Here is a 20,005-nt window from a genome sequence, read left to right as displayed (position 1 = left end):
TTGGTAGAAAGGGCAAAACCTGAGGGGGTGTGGCCGGTAGCCGACATGACCAGACGCGCTTAGAAGAGCTCCGCTACTGTAACCCTAACTTCTACATAATCCTGAACTTCCTAAGCCGCAAACATTCACTCTACAATGGGGAGAAGATCGGGAGAGCCGAGAATGTCCCGTAACAAAGCCTTGTCTGCTTCAGAAAAGCTCCGGGATTATGACCGACCCAAGCAGCAAGATGGCGCCGGCTCACAGGCGTACTTGACTGCAGCAGCTACGCAGGATGTTCCATCCACCCCTGCTATGGAACCTGAGCGGGAGCTCGAGCCTACCCTGAAACAGGTTACTGAACAGCTACTTCAGGCCATTGCCGCATGTTGCTCCTCCCTGTCTGGGAAGTTGGAGGAGGTAAAGGTGGCTTTAGGTCTCCTGAGGCAGGATGTGCAGAACCTGCGGGAGCGGGTTAGAGATACGGAGGAACGGGTGTCCGCCCTGGAAGATCGCACCAATCCCATTCCCATGCCTGTGCAATTATCTGCCTTGGAAAAGAAAGTGGATTTTTGGCAGCAAATGTGCGACAACTATGAGAATCAGCTGCGCCGCAATAATTTGGGCATCATCGGACTCCCAGAGATAGTGGAGGGCTACAACCCATGTGAGTTTGTGGCCACGTGGTTGAGGTCTACATTTGCAGATGCCATTTTCTTCTCCGCCTTTGCAATTGAACGAGCCCACAGTGTCCCAGCCAAACCACTGCCGGCAGGGGCACCTCCAAGACCTTTATTGGCTCGCCTACTTAATTCCTCGGATAGAGATCATATTCTACAATTAGCTCGCCGCAAGCAAGAGCTAAGATTTGAAAATACCAATATAATGCTATTTCCCGATTTTTCGGTGGAACTCCAGAAGCACAGGGTAACCTTCACTGCTGTAAAACGACGGCTGAGAGATCTGAACTTAACATATTCCATGGCTTTCACACTTGCGTTCGGGGCTCCGCTTGTGAGTTCCGTTTGAAGGCTCTCACAAGCGGCCCCGAACGGATCCGTCCAGTCCTAATGCATTCTGAGTGGAGGCGGATCCGCTCAGAATGCATCAGTCTGGCAGCGTTTGTCCTCCGCTCCGCTCAGCAGACGGACACCTGAACGCTGATTGCAGCGTTCGGGTGTCCGCCTGGCCGTGCGGAGGCGAACGGATCCGTCCAGACTTACAATGTAAGTCAATGGGGACGGATCCGTTTGAAGTTGACACAGTATGGCTCAATTTTCAAACGGATCCGTCCCCCATTGACTTTCAATGTAAAGTCTGAACGGATCCGTTTGCATTATCATGAACAAAAAAAAAAAAAATTTTTTTTTTTTGTTCATGATAATGCAAACGGATCCGTTCTGAACGGATCCAAGCGTTTGCATTATAGGTGCGGATCCGTCTGTGCAGATACCAGACGGATCCGCACCAAACGCAGGTGTGAAAGTAGCCTAATCCGGCCAGGCTGAGAGTTGAAGATGGCGATGTTTCCAGATTCTTTAACACACCAATGGAAGCTTCCTCCTGGCTGGATGGCAAGTGTCGACCGGCGAGAGCTCCAATCTGAGAACTTACCTGGGGATTCACCGTACAGCTGCTGCCGACGGAGTAGAATGAAGCAGAATTCAGTATTCATTCGGACTCATCTCCTCTTTGTGTCTTTTTCTTTCCCCCCTTTGTTTTTTCTTTACCTCCGTCTCTTTGTTCCCCTCACTTGATCCTGTTCTGTCATTCCTTCCTTTCTCCCCCCCCCCCCCCCCATGTGTCTCAGGCCTACAGAGGCGTCTCATATGTCATATTGGCCTCACTTCCAGTGTGGGCCAAGACAATTGCCCTGCAAGGGCATATGTCCAGAGACTTCTTCGGGGTCATCCTTATCTGTATGTTTATGGCATTTACATATTTGTGAAGTTAGGGTTTACTTTTCAAATGCTAGTACACAGTCTGTTCTGTGCACGTGGCAAATTCTGCCATTAGCACACCCCGTGAGATGAATGCCACAGACTTTCTACCTGTTCCCAGTTTTGAAACTCAGGCATTCAAACAGAATTTTGAGTTTCACGTTCAAGCATCGGATGCTTTTCAATATGTTTTTATTTGTTCCCTGGTTTTTCTATAATATGCAATGTTACTCATTTTATGGGTTAGGTCATTATTGGTACACACTGTGGGTCCTAATAGGTTACTGGATGCTAAGAATGCATTGGATGGTGGGATTGCGTCACTTCTCTCATAATTGTTTGCTATGGCGGAAATACGGATAATGTCTTGGAATGTTTGGGGACTAGGGAATGTTAGGAAACGAACCATGTTTTCCACACTCAGGCATTTTAATCCTCACATTCTGTGCCTGCAAGAGACACATTTAACTAAGGATTCAACTAAAAGACTCCATAAACCATGGGTTCAGTGGGCACAACATTTGTGTCATACTAGTTTATCCCGGGGTGTGTCTGTACTAGTCCACAGGTCTCTGAGGTGGGAGGTTGAAAGGCTATTGATAGACCCTGAAGGGAGATTTGTTTTTGTGGCGGCATATATAAAATGTACTTTGTAATAATACCACCTCCCTCATCTCTCTCTGTTCTTCACCAAGCGGTGACATTTGCAACTGCATACCCGTCTGCTAGGATACTATGCATGGGAGACTGTAATATGACACTCAATGCAGTTTTAGATAGATTTCATCCAAATGGAGTGCCTGGGGGATCAGTTGACTATGTCACCACTTTCCAGACTTATAGATGAAGTGGGATGGATGGACATGTGGTGCATTAAACATCCAGACTCTACTCCTTACTTCTGCCAACCATAATACCCTATCACGTATAGATTATGCCTTTGGTAACTTAGGGCTCTTTCACACTTGCGTTATTGTCTTCCGGCATAGAGTTCCGTCGTCGGGACTCTATGCCGGAAGAATACTGATCAGGATTATCCTAATGCATTCTGAATGGAGAGTAATCCGTTCAGGATGCATCAGGATGTCTTCAGTTCCGGTACGGAACGTTTTTTGGCCGGAGAAAATACCGCAGCATGCTGCGCTTTTTGCTCCGGCCAAAAATCCTGAAGACTTGCCGCAACGCCGGATCCGGGATCAATGCCCATTGAAAGGCATTGATCCGGATCCGGCCTTAAGCTAAACGTCGTTTCGGCGCATTGCCGGACCCGACGTTTAGCTTTTTCTGAATAGTTACCATGGCTACCGGGACGCTAAAGTCCTGACAGCCATGGTAAGTGTAGCGGGGAGCGGGGGAGCAGCATACTTACCGTCCGTGCGGCTCCCCGGGCGCTCCAGAGTGACGTCAGGGCGCCCCAAGCGCATGGATCACGTGATCACATGGATCACGTCATCCATGCGCATGGGGCGCTCTGACGTCATTCTGGAGCGCCCGGGGAGTCGCACGGACTGTAAGTATACCGCTCCCCCGCTCCCCGCTCCTACTATGGCAACCAGGACTTTAATAGCGTCCTGGGTGCCATAGTAACACTGAAAGCATTTGGAAGACGGTTCCGTCTTCAAATGCTTTCAGTACACTTGCGTTGTTACGGATCCGGCAGGCACCTCCGGCAACGGAAGTGCATGCCGGATCCCAACAACGCAAGTGTGAAAGAGGCCTTAGCTATGTGTGCTGCTGACTATATTGTAGAGTATGGTAACCGGGGAATCTCTGACCACTCTCCTCTGAAATTAACTTTGGTGGCTAATACTAGACCAATTGGCAGCTCCATGAGAATTCACCCCTTTTGGCTCACTTTATTCTCACCCTCAGATCGTATCCCTGATCAATTATCAGTCTTCATGTCCATACATGATACTCATGAAGACGTGTCACTGGTGTGGGAGACCCTGAAAGCATACTTAAGGGGTTTATCAAGGGGAGAAAAACAGAACTGGATCACACATCCACAATGCTAGACTTAGATCGAATTGAACTCGCTTCTCAGCGCAATATTAAAGTGTACAGCCCCCCCATACTGCATGCTGTACAAGAGGCATTAGTGTTCATTTTGATCAAAAGGCATAAGCCCACTCACCACGCCAAGGTTGCCTCTTTGAGTGGAACCTACTCTGACAAAAAGGCGCAGCACAATGCGGTGACAAAGCGTCACTGCCCTAGTAGGCGGCAGGACCCAGGAGTCAAACAGCAACCCTGCTGTCTGACAATGCCACCCATGGCCCTGGGTCCCACCAGCACAGCGCCACAAAAACAAAGGCCACACGCAGTACTGCACCATCTTGCAGAAAGGAGCCCAGACACGCCCCCTGCCACAATGTTTCCACCCTCAAAAGACTTAAAACCCCGCTCCCAGGTCCCGCTAAGTCACAACAGGATCTGGTTAGGCCACGCCCCCTCTCACTCCTGAGCCGACGGGGATTGAAAAAATGAAGGTAAAAATCTACTTTGTCAGCTGCAGGGGTGGGAGGGAGGGTGACTTTCTCCCTGCAGCTCACACTCAGACAGCACAGTGCTGCTGTCTTAGAGTGAGCTGTTCAAAAGGACACGCCCATGATCTGGTTAGGCCATGCCCCCTCCCACTCCTCAGCCGACTGAGATTGAAAAATTGAAGTTAAAAATAAACTTCTAGGTCGCGCTAAGCCATGCCCCGATCTGGTTAGGCCACACCCCTCAACCGACAGGGATTGATAAAATGAAGGTAAAATCAACTTCTCCCTGCTGCAGGGGTGGGAGGGAGGGTGACTTTCTCCCTGCAGCTCACACTCAGCCAGCACAGTGCTGCTGTCAGAGAGTGAGCTGTTCAAAAGGACACGCCCCCTATCCAGTAAAGGCCACTGTTAAGGGGTGGGCCCCTGTGGAGGTCACTGTCAAGGGGGTGGTATGCTGTAAAAGTCACTGTTAAAGGGGAAGGCTGCTGAAAAGGTCAAAGTTAAGGGGGTGCGCTGCTGTGGAGGTCCAATTTTAAGGGACGGGGCACTGTGGGGGGGGGGGGGGGGTCAGTGTTAAGGGGTGGGGGGCTGTGGAGGTCACTGTTTTGGGGGCAGGGGGTTGTGGAGATCACTGTTATAATGAATAGTGTTGATATCTTTTAAGGACACACACAAACATTAAATGAAATAGATTAAATATACCCGAACGAAGCCGGGTCCTTCAGCTAGTTTTGAAATATATTTGAATATCATGTACACAAATGTTTATGGACCTTGGTCCAGACTAATCTCTGTATTGCTTTGTCTATTACAATTGTTCAATAAAACGAATTTAAAAAAAGAAAGGGCAAAGCCTTCATCCCCTACAACCACATAAGGCGCTAGTGGGCCAGAGGAGCCAGGAAGGTTTGCTGGCTGTGGTACGTCCAGTTGGTTGGACTGAAGCCACCGACCCATTCTGGAAGCCCTGAAGATGCGAGCATCTGCAGTACTTCCATAGAACCCAATATCTACAATAATTAAACCTCTGGATACGAGGAGTGCTGTCTGTTTCTATTTCATTACAATTATAAACCTGTAGCTTGTGTCAGCCAAGGCCAACAAAACTACAGAGAAAAACTGTTTATAATTATAGAATCGGGACCCTGAGTTCGGTGGCTTCTTAACCCATATGTGCTTCCTGTCAAGGGCACCAATACAATTTGGGAATTAAGCCTCTCCAGGAAGCCCTGGGCTATATCAAGTCACTGCTGCCTGGTTGGATGTGGCAGGACCGAAGCTTTCAGTTTCAACCAAATGGTGGCACATGTACCCCGCACCACGCCAGCAATTGTGGAGGTCCACATTCTAAACTCAAAATGTAAAGAAGAAAACAAATTGCCAGTCGTCAGATATCTGAAATGAAAAAAAAAAATAAAAATTTGAAAAACATGAGTTATTCTGTGTATTAATCTAATACATTACTTTACATTATTTAACCACCTCCGGACCGCTGTACGCACAGACGCGTCCTGGAGGTGGTTGATTCATTCCTCCTGGACGCGCCGGCGCGTCCTCTCGCGAGACGCAAGATTTCCTGTGAACGCGCGCACACAGGCGCGCGCGCTCACAGGAACGGAAGGTAAGAGAGTTGATCTCCAGCCTGCCAGCGGCGATCGTTCGCTGGCAGGCTGGAGATGTGTTTTTTTTAACCCCTAACAGGTATATTAGACGCTGTTTTGATAACAGCGTCTAATATACCTGCTACCTGGTCCTCTGGTGGTCCCCTTTGTTTGGATCGACCACCAGAGGACACAGGTAGCTCAGTAAAGTAGCACCAAGCACCACTACACTACACTACACCCCCCCCCGTCACTTATTAACCCCTTATTAGCCCCTGATCACCCCCCTGTAAAGCTCCATTCAGACGTCCGCATGATTTTTACGGATCCACTGATAGATGGATCGGATCCGCAAAACGCATCCGGACGTCTGAATGAAGCCTTACAGGGGCGTGATCAATGACTGTGGTGATCACCCCATATAGACTCCCTGATCACCCCCCTGTCATTGATTACCCCCCTGTCATTGATCACCCCCCTATAAAGCTCCATTCAGACGTCCGCATGATTTTTACGGATCCACTGATAGATGGATCGGATCCGCAAAACGCATCCGGACGTCTGAATGAAGCCTTACAGGGGCATGATCAATGACTGTGGTGATCACCCCATATAGACTCCCTGATCACCCCCCTGTAAAGCTCCATTCAGATATCCGCATGATTTTTACGGATGCACTGATAGATGGATCGGATCCGCAAAACGCATCCGGACGTCTGAATGAAGCCTTACAGGGGCATGATCAATGACTGTGGTTATCACCCCATATAGACTCCCTGATCACCCCCCTGTCATTGATTACACCCCTGTCATTGATCAACCCCCTGTAAAGCTCCATTCAGATGTCCGCATGATTTTTACGGATGCACTGATAGATGGATCGGATCCGCAAAACGCATCCGGACGTCTGAATGAAGCCTTACACGGGCGTGATCAATGACTGTGGTTATCACCCCATATAGACTCCCTGATCACCCCCCTGTCATTGATCACCCCCCCTGTCATTGATCACCCCCCCTGTCATTGATCACCCCCCCTGTCATTGATCACCCCCCCTGTCATTGATCACCCCCCCTGTCATTGATCACCCTCTGTAAGGCTCCATTCAGACATTTTTTTGGCCCAAGTTAGCGGAATTATTTTTTTTTCTTACAAAGTCTCATATTCCACTAACTTGTGTCAAAAAATAAAATCTCACATGAACTCACCATACCCCTCACGGAATCCAAATGCGTAAAATTTTTTAGACATTTATATTCCAGACTTCTTCTCACACTTTAGGGCCCCTAGAATGCCAGGGCAGTATAAATACCCCACATGTGACCCCATTTCGGAAAGAAGACACCCCCAGGTATTCCGTGAGGGGCATATTGAGTCCATGAAAGATTGAAATTTTTGTCCCAAGTTAGCGGAACGGGAGACTTTGTGAGAAAAAAATTAAAAATATCAATTTCCGCTAACTTATGCCAAAAAAAAAGAATTTCTATGAACTCGCCATGCCCCTCATTGAATACCTTGGGGTGTCTTCTTTCCAAAATGGGGTCACATGTGCGGTATTTATACTGCCCTGGCATTCTAGGGGCCCCAAAGCGTGAGAAGAAGTCTGGTATCCAAATGTCTAAAAATGCCCTCCTAAAAGGAATTTGGGCACCTTTGCGCATCTAGGCTGCAAAAAAGTGTCACACATCTGGTATCGCCGTACTCAGGAGAAGTTGGGGAATGTGTTTTGGGGTGTCATTTTACATATACCCATGCTGGGTGAGAGAAATATCTTGGTCAAATGCCAACTTTGTATAAAAAAATGGGAAAAGTTGTCTTTTGTCAAGATATTTCTCTCACCCAGCAAGGGTATATGTAAAATGACACCCCAAAACACATTCCCCAACTTCTCCTGAATACGGCGATACCACATGTGTGACACTTTTTTGCAGCCTAGGTGGGCAAAGGGGCCCATATTCCAAAGAGCACCTTTAGGATTTCACAGGTCATTTACCTACTTACCACACATTAGGGCCCCTGGAAAATGCCAGGGCAGTATAACTACCCCACAAGTGACCCCATTTTGGAAAGAAGACACCCCAAGGTATTCCGTGAGGGGCATGGCGAGTTCCTAGAATTTTTTATTTTTTGTCACAAGTTAGTGGAAAATGCTGATTTTTTTTTTAATTTTTTTTTTTCATACAAAGTCTCATATTCCACTAACTTGTGACAAAAAATAAAAACTTCCATGAACTCACTATGCCCATCAGCGAATACCTTGGGGTCTCTTCTTTCCAAAATGGGGTCACTTGTGGGGTAGTTATACTGCCCTGGCATTCTAGGGGCCCAAATGTGTGGTAAGGAGTTTGAAATCAAATTCTGTAAAAAATGACCTGTGAAATCCGAAAGGTGCTCTTTGGAATATGGGCCCCTTTGCCCACCTAGGCTGCAAAAAAGTGTCACACATCTGGTATCTCCGTACTCAGGAGAAGTTGAGGAATGTGTTTTGGGGTGTCTTTTTACATATACCCATGCTGGGTGAGATAAATATCTTGGTCAAATGCCAACTTTGTATAAAAAAATGGGCAAAATTGTCTTTTGCCAAGATATTTCTCTCACCCAGCATGGGTATATGTAAAATGACACCCCAAAACACATTCCCCAACTTCTCCTGAGTACGGAGATACCAGATGTGTGACACTTTTTTTCAGCCTAGGTGGGCAAAGGGGCCCATATTCCAAAGAGCACCTTTCGGATTTCACAGGTCATTTTTTACAGAATTTGATTTCAAACTCCTTACCACACATTTGGGCCCCTAGAATGCCAGGGCAGTATAACTACCCCACAAGTGACCCCATTTTGGAAAGAAGACACCCCAAGGTATTCCGTGAGGGGCATGGCAAGTTCCTAGAATTTTTTATTTTTTGTCACAAGTTAGTGGAAAATGATGATTTTTTTTTTTTTTTTTTCATACAAAGTCTCATATTCCACTAACTTGTGACAAAAAATAAAAACTTCCATGAACTCACTATGCCCATCAGCGAATACCTTAGGGTGTGTACTTTCCGAAATGGGGTCACTTGTGGGGTAGTTATACTGCCCTGGCATTCTAGGGGCCCAAATGTGTGGTAAGGAGTTTGAAATCAAATTCTGTAAAAAATGACCTGTGAAATCCGAAAGGTGCTCTTTGGAATATGGGCCCCTTTGCCCACCTAGGCTGCAAAAAAGTGTCACACATCTGGTATCTCCGTACTCAGGAGAAGTTGGGGAATGTGTTTTGGGGTGTCATTTTACATATACCCATGCTGGGTGAGAGAAATATCTTGGCAAAAGACAACTTTTCCCATTTTTTTATACAAAGTTGGCATTTGACCAAGATATTTCTCTCACCCAGCATGGGTATATATAAAATGACACCCCAAAACACATTCCCCACCTTCTCCTGAGTACGGAGATACCAGATGTGTGACACTTTTTTGCAGCCTAGGTGGGCAAAGGGGCCCATATTCCAAAGAGCACCTTTCGGATTTCACAGGTCATTTTTTTACAGAATTTGATTTCAAACTCCTTACCACACATTTGGGCCCCTAGAATGCCAGGGCAGTATAACTACCCCACAAGTGACCCCATTTTGGAAAGAAAAGACCCCAAGGTATTTCGTGATGGGCATAGTGAGTTCATAGAAGTTTTTATTTTTTGTCACAAGTTAGTGGAATATGAGACTTTGTAAGAAAAGAAAAAAAAATAAAAATCATCATTTTCCGCTAACTTGTGACAAAAAATAAAAAGTTCTATGAACTCACTATGCCCATCAGCGAATACCTTAGGGTGTGTACTTTCCGAAATGGGGTCATTTGTGGGGTGTTTGTACTGTCTGGCTATTGTAGAACCTCAGGAAACATGACAGGTGCTCAGAAAGTCAGAGCTGCTTCAAAAAGCGGAAATTCACATTTTTGTACCATAGTTTGTAAACGCTATAACTTTTACCCAAACCATTTTTTTTTTACCCAAACATTTTTTTTTTATCAAAGACATGTAGAACAATAAATTTAGAGCAAAATTTATATATGGATGTTGTTTTTTTTGCAAAATTTTACAACTGAAAGTGAAAAATGTCATTTTTTTGCAAAAAAATCGTTAAATTTCGATTAATAACAAAAAAAGTAAAAATGTCAGCAGCAATGAAATACCACCAAATGAAAGCTCTATTAGTGAGAAGAAAAGGAGGTAAAATTCATTTGGGTGGTAAGTTGCATGACCGAGCAATAAATGGTGAAAGTAGTGTAGGTCAGAAGTGTAAAAAGTGGCCTGGTCTTTCAGGGTGTTTAAGCACTGGGGGCTGAAGTGGTTAAAGGGATTCTGTCACCTCGTATAACACAAATTCAGATTTTAAACCAGTCATGCTCCACAGTTTACCTTGAATCGGCTGTGCTGTTTTTTATTGTAATCCGTCCAGCAGTTTTGCAGAAAAACTACTTTTATAAAACCCTGAAGGTGCCCAGAGGGGCGTTATGTTCCCCTCTGTGTGCCCAGTAACGCCCCTCTTACAGTGCCCAAAACGCCTTCCTCCAGAATCCCTAATCGGCCGTCAGGGAGGGGGAGGAGAGGGATGAGACGATGTGGGCGGTTAGGGATTCTGGAGGAAGGCGTTTTTGGCACTGTAAGAGGGGCGTTACTGGGCACACAAAGGGGAAGATAACGCCCCTCTGGGCACCTTCAGGGTTTTATAAAAGTTGTTTTTCTGCAAAACTGCTGGACGGATTACAATAAAAAACAGCACAGCCGATTCAAGGTAAGCTGTGGAGCATGACTGGTTTAAAATCTGAATTTGTGTTATACGAGGTGACAGAATCCCTTTAATGGCAATGGTCAGGCAAATTGAAATAACATTAGGTCATACTCCAAGATTGGGACTAAATACTTGATATTGATATTTACTTTAAAGGATAACTGTCACATTTAGCCCCTAATTTCATATATGTAGTTACTAATAACATGATATTCCAGAATCAGTTACTATTAGACTGACTTACCCCATATTTAATAAGATTCAGCCCTTAGCAACCAGTCTGCAAAAAACTGCAATTTCACTATTCAGTTAAGATGGCCGCCACTGCCCTCATCCTGAAGCTAATCCCACCTGCCCTCACTAGCCAGTAACAATAGCCCCCCAAAAGTGTCAGTTACCAGAGCCCTCCCCCTAAAGGGTTAATGTCCTGCAGCACAAAGGGGTCCTCTTACCACATGTTGCTTTCATTTATACACTGAGCAGATGGTAGATCTCCCTTCCCTAGTCTGTGCTGCTCCAACTCTGCTGAGTGAGGGAGCGTCTGCCAAGCGCAGGGACAGGGAGAAGTGCACACAGCCCAGGCACTGTTATCAGCTGCTGGGGAGGACCTGGCTTTAATCATTTACTTACAGTCCCTGGCTGTCAGTAATGCTCCGTCCTTCAACAGATAGACAGACCATGCCTAGCAACCCTATTTTAAGCACAGGTAAAAGTAGGCAGTACAGGGAACAAAAATGTGGAATTAAGGGGTAATTGAATACACAGTGAAAAGTTGAAATAGGGCCACCAAGGTGATATTAATCACCACAATCCAATACTCCAAAAAAACGACAGTTATCCTTTAAAGTAAGGAAACCCATTTAGCCTAATCAACTTCCAGACTATTACCATATACACACAGATGACTATCCTAATCAATATTATAAAGATTAACCCCCCCGCGGAACTTGATTCTGATGTGACTAATAAATGACTTTGTATAACACCAAGTTACTTTATACAAAGTGCATGGCCCAAAAGCACACACACGCTTTCTTACTTAAAATGTACTATATACAATACACGTGTACTACTATTACATAGAAGAGGAACATTTCTGGTTAGACAGGCCATAGACCAAACTACTATGTATTGGCAAACAGTGGGTCATTCATGGCTGAGTCTGATAATATAGTCTTACCTTAAAGTTATAATGAGACGTTCTTCAGGTGACACACTCTGCCGCATGTTGGTGTCCTGAACAGTCAAGGCAGGCCTTAACTCCCCCAAAAGTCAACCAAATGTAGCCACTGACATGTGGCAATAATTAAAGAACTTCACAGGGGGCGCACGGAGGTCAGAGTACAAACCAACAAATTGCCCTTTGCTGGCCCGCTGCAAAATGATAGGAGGAAGCGGATGTGGGTGCATCCTATCATTTCTGGCTGCTCTCCAAAACAGCGGAAGACCAGCTAGTGCAAAAACACATGGTCAGTGAATGATACGGTGAAAGTGGACATCCTGCAAAGGGAAATCCAATAACCAAACACACACACCAACCAAAACTCCCCAAAGGGGCATTTACCATATTTTTCGCTTTATAAAACACACTTTCCACCCCCAAAAGTGGGGGGGAAATGGCAGTGCGTATTATAAAGCGAATGGTGCAATTTTTACATTGCTTACACTGATACATCGCCAGCCGCTATGCTGCACAGCACGGCCTGCTATGTATCAGTTACAGTAAGCGGGGTGGGAGGAGGGGCTGGAGGCCGGAAACTGCTGTTGCACTCGTAGCGGGGCCCGGTGCAGTCACTGTACTCCATTACATCGGGCCCCACTCACAGCAGTCTTCATATGTAAAGTCTGTTTATTCAATCCTTAACCTGGTTTGTTAAAATAACTTAATCTTCTGTAGTAGTACTCCTTATGAAAGCGTCGGGTAGGCGAGCAAGCAGCGTAACCTCACGCACTCATTTATGCTCCTCCCACTTCATGAATGGAGCAGGAGGAGCGTGAATGAATGACGTTACGCTGCCGGTCTGCTTGCCTCTTTGATAGTGAGTACTACTACAGATGATTACACTAGTTTAACAAACCAGAGCCACTGGTTGAGGATCCTCAACCAGTGACTCACCCGATATATGTGAGAATCCCTATAACTTCCTGTCGTCTATCGTAACAGATGCAGTGTGGGGTAATGCTGGGGTCTCACCTGTCCTTCTCAGAGCCGGGATGATGATGGGGATGCTTCGACTGGACGCGGAACAGTGTGGAGAACACAGCAGCTGGTAGCTAGGTAGCGTGCAGACCCTCTCCTCCTTCACCCCCCCCCCCCACCCCCCCGGTCCTCCCTGTTACCACAGTGCGCCCGGTACTTTACCGTCTACTTCACACACAATAAAACTTCCCTCTCCGGTGTGGTCACATGACCCGAGAAGAGTAAGACACCAGCGCATCACCGAGTCTATTACCTGGGCAACCCCGTCACCGCCTCCGTAACTAGGGTTGCCACCTTTCCCAACAAAAAATACCGGGCAAGTTAACCCCTTAGGGACCGGGCTCATTTTCACCTTGGACCAGGCCATTTTTTGCAAATCTGACCAGTGTCACTTTATGTGGTGATAACTTTAAAATGCTTTGACTTATCCAGGCCATTCTGAGATTGTTTTTTCGTCACATATTGTACTTCATGACACTGGTAAAATAGAGTAAAAAAAAAAATGCATTTTTATTTATAAAAAATTACCAAATTTACCAAGTTTCACTTTCTCTGCTTCTATAATACATAGTAATACCTACAAAAATAGTTATTACTTTACATTCCCCATATGTCTACTTCATGTTTGGATCATTTTTGGAATGACATTTTGGGGATGTTACAAGGCTTAGAAATTTAGAAGCAAATCTTGACTTTTTCCGAAATTTTTTAAAACCCACCTTTTAACCCCTTAAGGACCGGGCTCATTTTCACCTTAAGGACCAGGCTCATTTTCACCTTAAGGACCAGGCCATTTTTTGCAAATCTGACCAGTGTCACTTTAAGTGCTCATAACTTTAAAACGCTTTGACTTACCCAGGCCGTTCTGAGATTGTTTTTTCGTCACATATTGTACTTCATGACACTGCTAAAATTGGGTCAAAAAAGTTAATTTTTTTGCATAAAAAAATACAATTTTTACCGTAAATTTTGAAAAATTAGCAAATTTCAAATTTTCAGTTTCTCTACCTCTGTAATACATAGTAATACCCCCAAAAATTGTGATGACTTTACATTCCCCATATGTCTACTTCATGCTTGAATTGTTTTGGGAATGATATTTTATTTTTTGGGGATGTTATAAGGCTTAGAAGTTTAGAAGCAAATCTTGAAATTTTTCAGAAATTTACAAAAACTCAATTTTTAGCGACCAGTTCAGGTCTGAAGTCACTTTGCGAGGCTTACATAATAGAAACCACCCAAAAATGACCCCATCTAAGAAACTACACCCCTCAAGGTATTCAAAACTGATTTTGCATACATTGTTAACCCTTTAGGTGTTGCACAAGAGTTATTGGCAAATGGGGAGGAAATTTGAGAATTTCATATTTTTGTCAAATTTTTCATTTTAACCCATTTTTTCCACTAACAAACCAAGGGTTAACAGCCAAACAAGACTGTATCTTTATTGCCCTGACTCTGCCGTTTACAGAAACACCCAATATGTGGCCGTAAACTACTGTACGGCCACACAGCGGGGCGTAGAGTGAAAGGTGCACCATATGGTTTTTGGAAGGCTGATTTTTATGGACTGGTTTTTTGACACCATGTCCCATTTGAAGCCCCCTGATGCACCCCAAGAGGAGAAACTCCCTAAAAGTGACCCCATCTAAGAAACTACACCCCTCAAGGTATTCAAAACTGATTTTACATACGTCGTTAACCCTTTAGGTGTTGCACAAGAGTTATTGGCAAATGGGGATAAAATTTGAGAATTTCATTTTTTTGCCTAATTTTCAATTTTAACCCATTTTTTCCACTAACAAAGCAAGGGTTAACAGCCAAACAAGATTGTATCTTTATTGCCCTGACTCTGCCGTTTACAGAAACACCCCATATGTGGCCGTAAACTACTGTACGGCCACACAGCGGGGCGTAGAGTGAAAGGTGCACCATATGGTTTTTGGAAGGCTGATTTTTATGGACTGGTTTTTTGACACCATGTCCCATTTGAAGCCCCCTGATGCACCCCAAGAGGAGAAACTCCCTAAAAGTGACCCCATCTAAGAAACTACACCCCTCAAGGTATTCAAAACTGATTTTACATACGTCGTTAACCCTTTAGGTGTTGCACAAGAGTTATTGGCAAATGGGGATGAAATTTGAGAATTTCATTTTTTTGCCTAATTTTCAATTTTAACCCATTTTTTCCACTAACAAAGCAAGGGTTAACAGCCAAACAAGATTGTATCTTTATTGCCCTGACTCTGCCGTTTACAGAAACACCCCATATGTGGCCGTAAACTACTGTACGGGCACACAGTAGGGCGTAGAGTGAAAGGTGCGCGGTTTGGTTTTTGGAAGCCAGATTTTGCTGGACTGGTTTTTTGACACCATGTCCCATTTGAAGCCCCCCGATGCACCCCTAGAGTAGAAACTCCATAAAAGTGACCCCATCTAAGAAACTACACCCCTCAAGCTATTCAAAACTGATTTTACAAACTTTGTTAACCCTTTAGGTGTTGCACAAGATTTAATGGAAAATAGAGACACAATTTCAAAATTTCACATTTTTGGCAGATTTTCCATTTTAATATTTTTTTTCCAGTTACAAAGCAAGGGTTAACAGCCAAACAAAACTCAATATTTATGGCCCTAATTCTGTAGTTTACAGAAACACCCCATATGTGGTCGTAAACCGCTGTATGGGCACACGGCAGGGCGCAGAAGGAAAGGAATTCCATACGGTTTTTGGAAGGCAGGTTTTGCTGGACTGTTTTTTTTGACACCATGTCCCATTTGAAGCCCCCCTGATGCACCCCTAGAGTAGAAACTCCAAAAAAGTGACCCCATTTTAGAAACTACGGGATAGGGTGGCAGTTTTGTTGGTACTAGTTTAGGGTACATATGATTTTTGGTTGCTCTATATTACACTTTTTGTGCAGCAAGGTAACAAGAAATAGCTTTTTTGGCACGTTTTTTTTTTTTGTTATTTACAACATTCATCTGACAGGTTAGATTATGTGGTATTTTTATAGAGCAGGTTGTCGCGGACGTGGCGATACCTAATATGTATACATTTTTTTTTATTTATGTAAGTTTTATACAATAACTTCATTTTTAAAACCAAAAAAATGTTTTAGTGTCTCCATATTCTAAGAGCCATAGTTTTTTCAGTTTTTGGGCGATTATCTTGAGTAGGGTCTCATTTTTTGCGGGATGAGATGACGGTTTGATTGGCACTATTTTGGGGTGCATATGATTTTTTGATCGCTTGCTATTACACTTTTTGTGACGTAAGATGGCAAAAAATGGCTTTTTTTACACTGTTTTTATTTTTATTTTTTTACGGTGGTCATCTGAGGGGTTAGGTCATGTGATATTTTTATAGAGCCGGTCGATACGGACGCGGCGATACCTAATATGTATACTTTTTTTTTATTTATGTAAGTTTTACAGAATGAGTTCATTTTTGAAAAAAAAAAAATCATGTTTTAGTGTCTCCATAGTCTAAGAGCCATAGTTTTTTCAGCTTTTGGGCGATTATCTTGAGTAGGGTCTCATTTTTTGCGGGATGAGATGACGGTTTGATTGGTACTATTTTGGCGTACATGCGACTTTTTTGATCACTTTTATTACTTTTTTTGGGAAGTAAGGTGGGCAAAATTTCAATTTTCTCATAGTTTTTATTTTTTTATTTTTATGGCGTTCACCGTGCGGGGAAAGTAACATGACCATTTTATAGATCAGGTCGTTACGGACGCGGCGATACCTAATATGTGTAGTTTATTTTATTTTTTTAATTTTTATTCAGTGATAAATGTTTTTTTTTTTTATCTTAACTTTTTTCACTTTTTTTTACATTTTTGTGACCCAGACCCACTTGGTTCTGGAAGATCCAGTGGGTCTGGTGTCTGTATAATACAGTACAGAACAATATATATTGTTCTGTACTGTATTTTACTTACACTGAACAGATCTGTGCTTTTAGCACAGATCTGTTCAGCACCATGGACAGCAGGACGCCTGAGCAGGCGTCCTGTTGCCATGGGAACCCTCCCCGTCTGCTCAGAACTTCGCAGACGGGGAAGGGTAAGGACGGGGCTGAGGGGGGCTCTCTGGGGGCTCTCTCCCTCTCCATCGGGGGGCTGCAAAGCCACAGCAGCCCCCCGATGGAGAGGGAGGGAGCTCCCTGACCGATGACAGTTAACTTTTTCCATACAGCGGTCCGTACGGACCGCGGTATGGAAAGGGTTAAACGGCTGACATCTTCACAGATGTCAGCCGTTCATACCAGGGTGCCAGCAATGTGCTGGCACCCTGGTATACCCACTAGAAGCCAACGATCGTTCATGGGGAGGCGGGCGGGGGATCGCGATCCCGCCTGCCGCACCGCCCGCCTCCCGCAACGCCCCCACCGCCTGCGACACCCCCCCCCGCACCACCCTCCGGCATAAAATCGTGCAGGGGTGCAGGGGGGGGTGAAAAATAATGATTTTAGCCACTCTAAAGTTTCTGATCCCCGCGGTCAGGGCCCGCGGCGATCAGAAACTGCAAAAAGCGCAGCAAACCGCAGGTCTGAATTGACCTGCGGTTTTCTGCGATCGCCGATACGGGGGGGTCAAATGACCCCCCCCTGCATTGTTACGGGATGCCGGCTGAATGATTTCAGCCGAAATCCCGTTCCGATTAACCCCTGCGGCGCCGGAGTTCCGATTTTAAGTCAGGACGTACCGGTACGTCCTCGGTCCTTAAGGACTCGGGAAATAGGGCGTACCGGTACGTCCTAGGTCCTTAAGGACTCGGGAAATAGGGCGTACCGGTACGTCCTAGGTCCTTAAGGGGTTAAGGACCAGTTCAGGTCTGACGTCACTTTGTGAGGCTTAGATAATAGAAACCACCCAAAAATTACCCCATTCTAGAAACTATACGCCTCAAGGTATTCAAAACTGATTTCACAAATGCCGTTAACCCTTTAGGTGTTCGACAAGAATTGATGGAAAATAGAGATAACATTTCAAAATTCCACTTTTTTGGCAGATTTTCCATTTTAATAATTTTTTTTCCAGTTACAAAGCAAGGGTTAACAGCCAAACAAAACTCTATATTTATGGCCCTGATTCTGTAGTTTACAGAAACACCCCATATGTGGTCGTAAACTGCTGTACGGGCACACGGCAGGGCGCAGAAGGAAAGGAACGCCATACGGTTTTTGGAAGGCAGATTTTGCTAGACTGGTTTTTTGACACCATGTCCCATTTGAAGCCCTCCTGATGCACCCCTAGAGTAGAAACTCCAAAAAGTGACCCCATTTTAGAAACTACGGGATAGGGTGGCAGTTTTGTTGGTACTATTTTAGGGTAGATATGATTTTTGGTTGCTCTATATTACACTTTTTGTGAGGCAAGGTAACAAGAAATAGCTGTTTTGGCACCGTTTTTATTTTTTGTTATTTACAACATTCATCCGACAGGTTAGATCATGTGGTATTTTTATAGAGCAGGTTGTTACGGATGCGGCGATACCTAATATGTATACTTTTTTTAATTTATGTAAGTTTTACACAATGATTTCATTTTTTAAACAAAAAAAAATCATGTTTTAGTGTCTCCATAGTCTTCAGTTTTTGGGCGATTATCTTGGGTAGGGTATGATTTTTGCGGAATGAGATGATGGTTTGGCACTATTTTGGGGTGCGTATGACTTTTTGATCGCTTGCTATTACACTTTTTCTGATGTAAGGTGACAAAAAAATTCGACACTTTGTTTACGGTGTTCATCTGAGGGGTTAGGTCATGTGATATTTTTATAGAGCAGGTTATTACGGACACGGCGATACCTAATATGTATACTTTTTTTATTTACTTAAAGTTTTACACAATAACAGCTTTTTTAAAACAAAAAAAAATTATGTTTTAGTGTCTCCATATTCTGAGCCATAGTTTTTTTTATTTTTTGGTCTTCGGTAGGGGCTCATTTTTTGCAGTGACGGTTAGATTGGTACTATTTTGGTGGGCATACGACTTTTTGATTGCTTGCTGTTGTACTTTTAGTGATGTAAGGTGACAAAAAAATGGTTTATTTAGCACCGTTTTTTTTTTTACGGTGTTCATCTGAGGGGTTAGGTCATGTGATATGTTTATAGAGCCGGTCAATACAGACCTAATGTCTACTTTTATATTTTTTTTCACCAATTTTTTCCCCCTATTTTTTACCAATTTGTTGTTGTTTTTTACTGTTTTTGGGGGAAATGACATTTTATTTTTACTTGAAACTTTTAATTTTTTGGGGGAAAACGTTATTTTTTTAAACTTTTTTTTCACTTTATTTTTTGTCCCACTTTAAGACTTCAACTTTTGGGGGTCTAATCCCCTTTACAATGCATTCCAATACTTGAAATGAATGGGTCAGGATTCAGTGCGGGTGCTATGCGTTCACGTCATGTATTGCACCCGCGCGGAAAACTCAGGCAGGTGAAAGGGGCCTAAATGTGGTAAAATAACAAAAAGTCATACTCACAACTTGGTCCTCCTGAACTGTGGTCTAGTGGTGTGCCCGGGGAGGGGGGGGGATGGCGGTCCGCCCTGGGTGTTGGCTCTCAGGGGGTGCCAGAGCCTAGAAGAAATGAGCGCTTCCATCTATATTGATGGGAGCTGGGGGTTTGGCAGTCCGCCCTGGGTCTTGGCTCTCAGGGGGTGTCAGAACCTAGAAGCAATGAGCCCTTCAATCAATATAGATGGAAGCGTTCATTGCTGGAGCACAGGGAGCTGTGGTCCTGTCACTCAGCTCCCTGGACTCTGTCTCTCCCGCACTGAATGGTGAAGCAGGAAGAATTCTCCCCGCTCCACCATTCAGGCACAGAACGCGCTGCAGGCATGTGTGGGCGTGCAGCCCGGAAATCTGCATAAGCTCTGCCCACACAGTGCTGCAAAGCAATCTGTGTCCGTAGGGGAGAGAGGACTGTGAGTTTCAGGAACGGGATAAGGTGAGTAGTTAGGGTGTTTTTTTATTTAAGAGGGCATTTCAACCATGGTGGGGGCACAGAGGGT

Source organism: Bufo bufo, chromosome 1 (genome assembly GCF_905171765.1).
Source record: "Bufo bufo chromosome 1, aBufBuf1.1, whole genome shotgun sequence".
Lineage (NCBI taxonomy): Eukaryota > Metazoa > Chordata > Amphibia > Anura > Bufonidae > Bufo > Bufo bufo.
This window is presented reverse-complemented; position numbering follows the sequence as displayed.